We start from the raw sequence: 10525 nt of genomic DNA on the forward strand, positions 1-10525 counted from the left end.
GGAAAGAGCATCCGCCACAACGTTCGCTTTGCCCTTAATGTACTTGATCACATAGGGGAAAGATTCAATAAATTCACTCCATTTAGCATGTCATTTATTCAACTTGGTTTGACCTTTAAGGTACTTAAGTGTCTCATCATCGGTATGTATGACAAACTCATGCGGTCTAAGGTAATGTTTCCAAACATGTAACACACGCACTAAAGCATACAATTCTTTGTCATAGATTGGATAGTTAAGTTGAGCACCGGAGAGCTTTTCACTAAAATATGCAATAGCTCGTTTTTCTTGCATCAAAACTCCACCAGTTCCATTACCACTTGCATCACAATGAACCTCAAAAGTTTTTTCAAAGTTGGGTAAAGCAAGAATCGGAGCATGAGTAAGCAAAGATTTGAGATCATCAAAAGCGGTAGATTGCAAAGGTCCCCAAACAAAAGGAGCATTTTTCTTACTCAAGGCATGCAGCGGTGCGACAATAGTGCTAAAATCTTTCACAAAGCGACGATAGAAACCCGCAAGACCAAGAAAACTATGCACTTGTTGCAAATTGATGGGTTGTGGCCAAGTTTTAATTGCTTCAATTTTAGACCATCAACATGGACACCCTTTGAGGAAACAACGAAACCCAAGAAAACAAGCTTGTCAACACCAAAAGTGCACATTTTCATGTTTGCATAAAGACGTTCTTTGCGAAGAGTTTGCAAAACAGCCCTAATATGCTTTATATGATCTTTGTGGATTTGCTAAAAACAAGTATGTCATCGAAGTAGACCACAACAAACATTCCAATGTAAGGACGAAGCACAAAATGCATAAGACACATGAAAGTACCGGGAGCTTCCGATAAACCCATAGGCATAACCAACCACTCGTACAAGCCAAATTTAGTTTTGAAAGCGGTTTTCCATTCATCACCTTCTTGTATGCGTATTTGATAGTAGCCACTTTTAATATCAACTTTTGAGAAAATAGTAGCACCGCTAAGTTCATCTAGCATATCGTCAAGTCGAGGTATGGGATGCCTATAACGAACGGTGATAGCATTGATGGGCCTACAATCGGAGCACATGCGAAAACTACCATCTTGCTTGGGTATAAGTATAACCGGAACGGCACAAGGGCTTAAGCTTTCATGTACATGGCCATTGTCGATGAATTGTTGGATTTGCCGTTGGATCTTCTTAGTTTCTTCGGGGTTGACGCGGTAGGGAGCCTTGTTCGGAAGAGGTGCTCCGGGGATGAGGTCGATCCTATGTTCAATGCCACGTAGAGGAGGAAAACCGGGAGGTAGCTCATCGGGAAAGACATCCTCGAATTCCTGCAACAAGTTAGAAAACACTAGAGGAAGAGGATTAGGAGTGTTAGTTTTTGCCACCTCATTTTTGCATAAGAGAACAAAGTGGATGACACTCGATGGGTTCTCACACACTTATCTCATCTCTCTTTTTATGGCTAGGAGGACTAAGTTTTTCTCTCTTGGCGAAGAGGCGCTCAATTTTGGCTTGTGGCTCTCACTTTATTTTTGGTGGATCACTCTCTCACTAGAATCTTCACGATGGGTGGATGCTTGCTTATCGGCGATCACTTGGCTTGGTAACATTGATCGAAACACATATTCCTTGCCTTTCATCTTGAAGCTATAGTAGTTGGTTCGTCCGTTGTGGATGACTCCACGGTCAAATTGCCAACACTACTAGGGAAAAGCTTATACACAGACGCTTACTAGTAGCGCGGGTTTATACCCCTCGCTACTACTACTTACTAGTAGCGAGTAGCGCAGGTTTTTAACCCTCGCTACTACTAAGTGGTCTCTGCCGTGCCCCCCGAGACATTGCCGTAGTAGTAGCGAGGGTTATAAACCTGCGCTACTACTTTGTGAATAGGTGTAGCGTAGGTCAGATGCCAACGCTACTAGTATATTCCCACACCACCCATCCCGATCCACCCCACTAACCGTCCCACTCCACCACCACTGTTTGTCTAAAAAAACACCCAACCCTCTACCCAGATCCCCTTCCACCTCCTCTCTTCTCCCGATTCACCCCTCGTCTCCCTCCCATCTCACGCCGCCGCCGCCACCCACCACCCCGGCGACCTCCCCACCGGCGATCCCCAGCCTCTGCACCCGCACACGCGCCGCCTCCCCCAGTGCCCCGTCCCCCTCGCCGTCTCCTCCGGCAGACGGGGTCAGCCCTGTGGCGCCAACGTCTCCAAGGTTGGAGATCTCGTCCCCTTCCTTTCGTTCCTTAGCTCTGTTGCATTTCGCCGGTGATTCTGAAGCGTTCGTGTGCTTGTGCTCAGGCGGAGCTGAAGGAGTGGCTGCCCAAGGTGTACGAGGTGAAGGACCCCAACTGCATCTTCGTGTTCAAGTTCCGCACCCACTTCAGAGGCGGCAGGTCCTCCAGATTCGGTCTCATCTACGACAACCTCGAGTCCACCAAGAAGTTCGAGCCCAAGTACCGCTTCATCAGGGTATGAATCGGTTCTCCCTCGTTTCTTCTACACATGGAGCTTCGTTTCATTGTCTCTTCTAGATGTGCGCTAGTATTTGGTTACACTGTGGTCACCCATTGGTCGAGATGTAGTAATTTGTATTGATCTAACTGAGGCTTCTTATTCTCGGTGAATTTTATGCTGCTCACTTAGGCTTCGTTCGATTCGAGTTAGATAACTAGGTTTGCTTTCATTTTATGTTTTGGAAGTAGCATGATTAGCATAAGTTATTGTTTGCTAGGTGAAGATAGTCAGCAGTAGAAAATTGGAATTTAGAACAGCTAGTAATTCTTGAGGACCAGCTACACGCGCGCGCCGGAGGAGGACGCCGAGAGGCGCCGCCGCCACAAGGAGAAGCGGAGGGCCCTGGCTAAAAAGACGCCCTCCGGCGTCGCCTGCTGCTACGGCAGTGAAAATTCGATGCCAAATCACACCTGATGGCCGATGTAGTGTCTGCACTAGGAAATGGCTGCTTATCATGCGATGTTTGGGGGATTCCTGCGCGGATCGACCCACGAACTCGCCCGCTGTGGAGGTGGCTCTTGTGCCAAAGCTCGATGCTTTGGTACTGGGGCCGTGGGATTTGTTGCTTCGTCTCCTCCAGATCAGTGATGCATCCTGTTGTTGATGTTGTGTAGGTAGTTTTCACTAGTACCTACATGTGTAGGCACCGTGCCTTTCTGTGGAGCAGTCAAGGTCTTTCCATTATTGGGTAGAGCAGTGTGTCATATAGGTGTCAAGCTGAATACCAAGTTGGGATGTGTGTATGTAATTATCACGGTTGCGTGTTTAGGTTGGCAATTGACTCTGGCCAGACAAATGCATGTTGTCGTGCAGCGAGTGTCGAAACAATCATGATTGTATGTTCTTGTACTTCTGTAAGCTTAGTGCTTTGAAATAGGACGCTACAATAGAGCTTGGGTTTGGGCGTACGCCTTATTGTTTCTTGAAACAATAGGCAGATGATTAAAAAAAATCCAAACACAGAATTCATGATTTTCAGGCAAAGATGGACGTGCACTGGAACATGTATGAATGGATTTTGTTTCTGTTCATTTTCATTTTCATACTTGATTATTGTTTGTCCATCCCAATCTAGCTTGTTGCAGTGTCACTTGGCATACACCTAAAAGGTCAAACCCTTTTTAGGGAAAAGAAGGTCAAGCTCTTGATAGAACATGAAAATGTTGCTTTGTTCTTCAATCTTAATTGCTAATTTCACTATCTGCTTCTGATTGTCATATCTGTGAATCACATGGATTTTTAAATGCTTGGTCATGTTCATTATGTTGGTCTGTAGCACTAACACCTAGTTTAACACAATCACTTAGTTTTGGTTAATGTTGATCCTCAGTATTTTTATTGTTTGCTCGGCTGAATTAAACTTGTTATGAGTCAATCTACTGCTTCAGTGGCGGTGCTAGAACAAAACCCTATGGGGCCAATTTCTACAAAAGCTTCCACACTTGATGGAGTTTGGTGTGTATATGAGCATATGAGCATGGTGGCAATGTTCTCAAAAACCTGTGATGCCAATTGACCACACAGCTCATGTAACACCAACACTTTACTGCTTTCAAGTTACTGAAGGCTTGCAAACACTTGATGAAAACAGTGCTATTCTTGGCACATTTTCCTCCTGTTGCATCTTGGCTTTTAACCTTGTTTTTCTATGTGCAGCGATCTCTTGTTAATAGAAATCACTCACTTTTTTGTTTTCGTATATTTATTCCTGTAGCTACTGTACAACACAACATGCAAGGAAATATATGTCTGCTGAAATTTAATTTTATTTGTTCTTTGCTCTTTACAGAAATCTTGGATTCATAAATGGGAGAAGCACATAAGGGAGAAGAAGATGATTGCAAGGATGGAGAGGGAGCAAATCATTTGGAGGGATAGAATGCCACTGTTTGGTGTTTTTATGCATTTTTGTTTGCTTTCAACTGTGTTTGCACTAGCTGGGAATAAGTGACTAGGCAATAAGTGTAGATGTATGGATATGCTCTAATGCTCCTCGTTTACTATAAATCTTCGATTTTGAATGATGTGGAATGCTGCTGGTTTATTACAAATCTGGGCTTGTTTTAGTTGTTAGAATTGTATGCATAAAATGGAATTGATGGATTTTTTTAATTCCTAATTAGTTAGTAGTAGCGTGGGGGTGAAATGGAGCGCTACTAGTATTCATGATACTAGTAGCGTGTGGTACTATAGACGCGCTACTACTATTTCGTTAGTAGTAGCGCGGTTGACATCTGCGCTACTAGTAAATTGTTAGTAGTAGCGTGGGCTACTACTAACATTTAGCTGTAGCGCGATACTAGTACGGGTACCCGCGCTGCTAGTAGTCAATTTACCCGTGCTGCTAGTAGCCTTTTTCCTAGTAGTGCAAGGTCGTCCCAAGAGAAGGTGGCGCACCGACATAGGAACTACATCACACTTCAAGGTGTCCTCGTAGGCGCCAATCTTGAAAGAAACTTGCACCGTATGCTCCACTTGAATTGTGCCGGAGTCGCTTAGCCATTGCACCTTGTAGGGACGAGGGTGCTTCTTCTTGACCAATTGGAGCTTGGAACATAGCTCCTCGCTTGCCAAGTTGTGACAACTTCCTCCGTCGATGATGACCTTCACGGAATGCCCGTTGATGCCAGCCTTTGTGTGGAAGATGTGGCACCGTTGGTCTTCATCTTGATGGTGTTGGAGCGTCAAGACCTTGGAGACCACGAGAGAGGGACTTGAATCATTGTCACAAAACACTTGATCATCTTCATCTTCGTTGACGCGCCAGTGCATGGCCACATGCTCAAGGGCTTCCATTTCTTCTTCACTCATCGAGTCATAAGTGCCATCATCGTTGAAGATCATAGTTCGCTTGTTGGTGCATTCAAAGGACTTGTGTCCCTGGCCACCACTCGAGAGAACTTGTCTTGACGGGGTCGTTCGGTGGCACTGAAGATGAGGGAGTCTTGGATTTTTAGTTGCTTGCCAGAGAACGCGTCGAGGAAGGCATAGCTTGCTTGGAACTTGACTTGTCGCCGGTACTTGGTGATGCTCTAGTTGAGGTAGGAGTTGCCGAAGTCGCGGGAGCCGTAGGTCTTGGACGAGTACTTGGCATATTTGAAGTCATCTTGGACTTGTCGCTCGGCCTTGGTCGCTTGATGAACTAGCTCGAGAAGGTTTGAGTATGGTTGGAAGTCGGCAATCCGCTTGATTGGGTGGTTGAGGCCGTTCAAGAAGCGTGCCATTGTTTTCTCATCGTCTTCCTTGACATTGGCTCGTATCATGGCAATCTCCATTTCTTGGTAGTATTCTTCCATCGTCTTCGTGCCTTGTTTGTGGAGTTGCAACTTCTTGAAGAGATCACGGGTGTAGTGTGTAGGCACGAAGCGAGCTCTCATGACGTCTTTCATTTCCATCCACGTTGTGATTGGAGGTTCGCCTCTTGTATGTCGTCGCTCGATCACTTGTTCCCACCAAATGAGACGTAGTCTTGGAACTCGAGAGAGGCCATGGCGATCTTCTTTTCCTCGTCGTAGTTGTGAAGACGGAATATCTTGTCCACCTTCAAGGCCCATGAGAGATACTCTTCGGGATCATTGCTTCCGGAGAACTTGAGCATGGTGAACTTGAGCTTGCCGTAGCGGAATTCTTCATCAAAGTAGCGGTTTTGATCTCGCTCTTGCCATGGAGGAAGGTCCTCAAATGCTCGTTCCTCAAGATGTCGCTCTTGGCGTGGAGGAGGGTCTTGAGGCACTTGATTCTCTTGATGTCGTTCTTGCCGTGGGGGAGGACGAGGGATATGTGCTTGGTTGCGCCTTTCTTGGAGTTCTTCGCGATGCACGGCTTCTTCTTGTATCTCCCGACAAAGAGCTCCATCTTGCTCACGTGCTTCCCAGCCGCGTTGGGCAACGACACGTGTGGAATCTCGGAGTGCATCTAGGGCCGCTTGGTATTGAACTTCACGCCGTAGTTGTTGTTGTCGAAGTGCTTCGACATCTTGCTCCTCTTGGTGTAGGCGCGCTCGTTCCTCTTGTTCTTGACGGATGGCGTGTTCGTCTTGAGGTTGTTGCCGTGGCACTTGTGGAGGCATTTGCTCTTGCTCCCTTGGTTCTTGTGCTTGTTGTCGCGCCCTTTCACGTGCTCGTACTCGGTCTTGTAAGCCATTGCCATAGAATGGATTTTCTTGAGCTTGGCAATCTTGAGGTGCTTGACGTCGAGGGACTTGAGCTCGGGGAGGACTTGTATCGTAGGCGAAGTAGTCCGAAGAGTGTCGGCTTGAGCGGTGGCTTGAGTGGCGCCGTCTTGTTGACGATGATGAGGAAGACGGGCGTCGCACGATCATGTTGCGGAGCTCTTCCATTTGTGTAGTGAACTTGTCGTCTATGTAGTCGCGATTCCTTGCTTCCGCTTGACGAACGTCGGCGGCGAGTCGGTCAAGGCGTTCACCCAAGGCCTCACTTTCTTGATGGAGAGCCCTTTGCGCGATGAAGAAGTGGCCCTTGGTGACGTAGTCGGCCTCGCCACCTTGGTCCTCAAAGAGCGGGTTCGCCGACGAACTTGGCCTATCCATCATAACCAAGTGGGGTGAGTAGGAAAGTGAGAGAACAAAACCGAAGTTACCTTTTCCGAGGATTGAGGATGTAACAAGTGTCACTCAATGTAATGCCACAATAGTAGAATTGGAACCGGGTTTGTTTCTCACACCTACAAGGAAAAGGCTTTTGGAGGAGCTCGGTTAGGAATGGTGGCAAAAATTTCAAGCAAATGTTAGTCAAGATATCGATAAGGTTGAGAGGGTTCACAAAAATGCAAGTAAAGCAAATAGATCAAAGACAAGAGTATCACTAGGAACACACACACACGAAAGAAAGATGGGATCCGCACAACCAAGGGGTGAGCTCAAAATGTGTGACCATGGAAAATGCTCTCGTTGTGCGAATGCTAGAGAGATGCTAGCTTGATTGCTCAAATGGGCAAGATACGCTTGTGCACCAACCTATGAGAGAAATGTGCCGTCTTCAATCCCGACTATGCTATGTATGAAGTGTCCAAGATGATATGCAAAATGGCTCAATGCTATTGCTTATAAGCTCTTTGTTTCTCCTCTTTTGCTTAAAATCTTTTCTTTCTTTCTCTTTTTTTCTCTATGCTTGATGCTCGAGCCAAGTATGATATGAGACAAGTATGTAAGATATGCACGGGAGAGACTTATGGCACTAAGATGATAACAAGATCACTACGGTGCACAATAGCGTGGCCCAGCAATTCTCAACTCGCTAGTCTCGATGGGTAAGCAACGCAAAAGGCTCGGGCTATCAATGCAAAAGCAAAGGTAAGTGTCATCGAGGTTACCGTCCTTTCTTACGGTTAGCGGTGAAGATGACTCCGAGGCGATGATGAATGGCGGTGATGTCGATGTCACACGTTCCTAAGTAGCCGAAACACCTTAGGAAACGGAAACCACAACTCAAAACTCGGTCAAATGCAGAAGGTGGGTGTTTTTGTGTTGATTTTTGGATGGATTCTAATGGTGGTGGTAATGATATATGTGGATGGGGGGTGTCAAGATCTTTCAAACGAGCTAAAGAGCACAGAAAACGGACTTGGGAGGTGGAAGTTATGGCCAAAACGGTGTTGGTAGTGGGCTGATTTGGGGGGGGGTGCGGGCACCCGGGGGTGGAGGGTGCGGGTGCCCGGGGTGGTCAGGGGAAAATGGCCTGGGGGTGTGGGTGCCCGGTGGTACGAGGTGCGGGCACCCGGTGGTGGCCGATTTGGGCGGAAATGTTTGGGGAAAGGCCAAATTCGGTGGATTTCGTGGTAGGAAGGGTGGGGATTGTTGGGGAGGGGCTAGATCCACTTGCCAAACATCAAATCCATGGACCAAAACAACCAAATCTCACAAGATCCAAAAAATTGCAAGAATAATTTTGGGGGCTATTTTTGTGGGGATTTTCGAATTTGGACGAAAAACAACAAAATCAAGCCAGCAAATGGTGGGATGGGATGTGAACCAACCTTGCTCATGATACCAAGATGTTGTAGGGTGAAACCCTAGAGGGGATCTTTTCACACTTGGAGGGGGAAAAGGAGGAAGAACACTCAAGAACACAAGGCACAAATCACTCAAACAAACCCAATATCACATCCACTAGAGTAGCACACAAGAGATCCACAAGATTACATGAACAATTCAAGGAAAATAGCACTAGGTAAGTTCTTCCCACTAGGTGAGGTCTTGATCTTTATCTCCTTCAAGAGGAGGGCTTGATAATCCCAAGGATTCTTTCCAAAGAGGGGTCTTGATCTCCAAGAGGAGGAGGATACAAGGAGCAAAGCTCTCTTTGGTGTTTTAAAATACTTTGCTACCCCACAAATGACCTAGGAGATGCCCTTATATAGTTTAGGGACGAAACAAGTGAAGAGAGAGGGGGGGGGGGGTACAAAGGCCAAGAGGCCAAGGACACACGGCTGGACCGAAGGGGTTCGGGCACCCAACCTGCTCAGGGGGCGGCTGGAGGGAGGCCGGGCACTCGGGGGTGCGCTGGAGGCCGGCTGGTGGGGAGGCCGGGCACCCGGGGCAGCGCCCAGTGGCTGGGGGAGCGGAGACAGGGCACCCAGCCAGCCAAGGCCCGGGCACCCGGGGGGCGCGGCTGTAGGCGGGCAGGGGCCCGGGCACCCGGGGGCCAAGGAGCCGGGCACCCGGACCAAGTCGGGGCAGCTCCCAGGAGGGGTGGCCGGGCACCCGAGGTGTCCAGAGGGGTTCGGCCCTTGCTTCTTCTCCTTCTTCTCTTCTTTCCCTTGCTCCATGCTCGCTCGAGTCTCCTTCCTCTCCTTCTCACGGTCATCTTCTTGGTACCTAAGAATGCACAATGTTTTCGATGATGGTAGAATCCAATTCTCACACGAATCCAAACGAGAGTCGAAGAGGAGAGAGTCAACCTCGTTCTCGATGGCGCGTGCACGTGCTCTTGTCATTGGGCCACTTGGTGCTCGCGGTGGTGATGGAGTGTCGGTGCGGGTAGGCAAGGGATGCTCCGCATCATCTCCCCCCTTGGGAGAGATCCGTCCACGGTCATGCTCTTCATCATTATGATACTTGGCCAAGTCTTTGACGTTGAAGATGTCGCTTACGTTGTACTTGTCACGTGGGATGTCGACCTTGTAGGCGTTGTTGTTGTAGCGTGCTAGCATCTTGAATGGACCGTCGGCTCTCGGGAGTAGCTTGGACTTGCGTTCTTTAGGAAAGCGGTCCTTGCGTAGATGTATCCATACTTAATCACCCGGTTGGAACATCATCGGCGACTTGTTGATGTTCAGCTTGGAGGCGAGTCGTTGTACTTGGCGCTCGATCGTGGAACGTGTTTCTTCATGCATCTTTTTGAGGCAGGTGGCTCTTGTACTTGCGTCAAAGACTTCGGCTGGCAACGGTGGGACGTTTGAAGTTTGAACACGGGTAGCATCCGGGGATCCTGGTTTGCGGTGGTGAGATCCATGCTTGCAGTAGGAAACGCGGCAGGGGCGGCGGGAACTGAGTGGGAGAGAGAGAGACGAGAGACATGAGCGGCAGCGTGGCCTTGCAGCGGCGGTGACCAGCGAGTCCGGCTTGTAACGGCAGCAGCAGAGGATATCGGTTTGAGGTGGCGACATAGGTGCCTACAGCAGGGCCGGCAGCAGCGACGGAGAAACTGTGATAGGCAGAGAAAGACAAGAGAGATGTGTAGAAGCGGATGGGATTGTTTGGATCCAACACGACTGTGCCAGGCCCATGCTTTTAGCTACGTCGTGCGTGGAGATAAGGCATCAGAGGACGAATTGTGCCTGCGTCCATGCAAGGACACGTGGCAGTCATTGGACGCGGTTTACGCTTTGGTTGTTATCATCCGGTTGAAAAAGATCGTTTCCCATGATTCTTTCACCCGCTCCCAGTTTGGTACTACTAGCTAACACCTGAAGACAAGACAATATTGCGGCAAAGCTCCCTCTTTGGCAAGGGAAGAATATCACCACGGCCGGCTGGACCTCGCTT

Source organism: Triticum aestivum, chromosome 3A, assembly GCF_018294505.1.
Source record: "Triticum aestivum cultivar Chinese Spring chromosome 3A, IWGSC CS RefSeq v2.1, whole genome shotgun sequence".
Taxonomy (NCBI): domain Eukaryota; kingdom Viridiplantae; phylum Streptophyta; class Magnoliopsida; order Poales; family Poaceae; genus Triticum; species Triticum aestivum.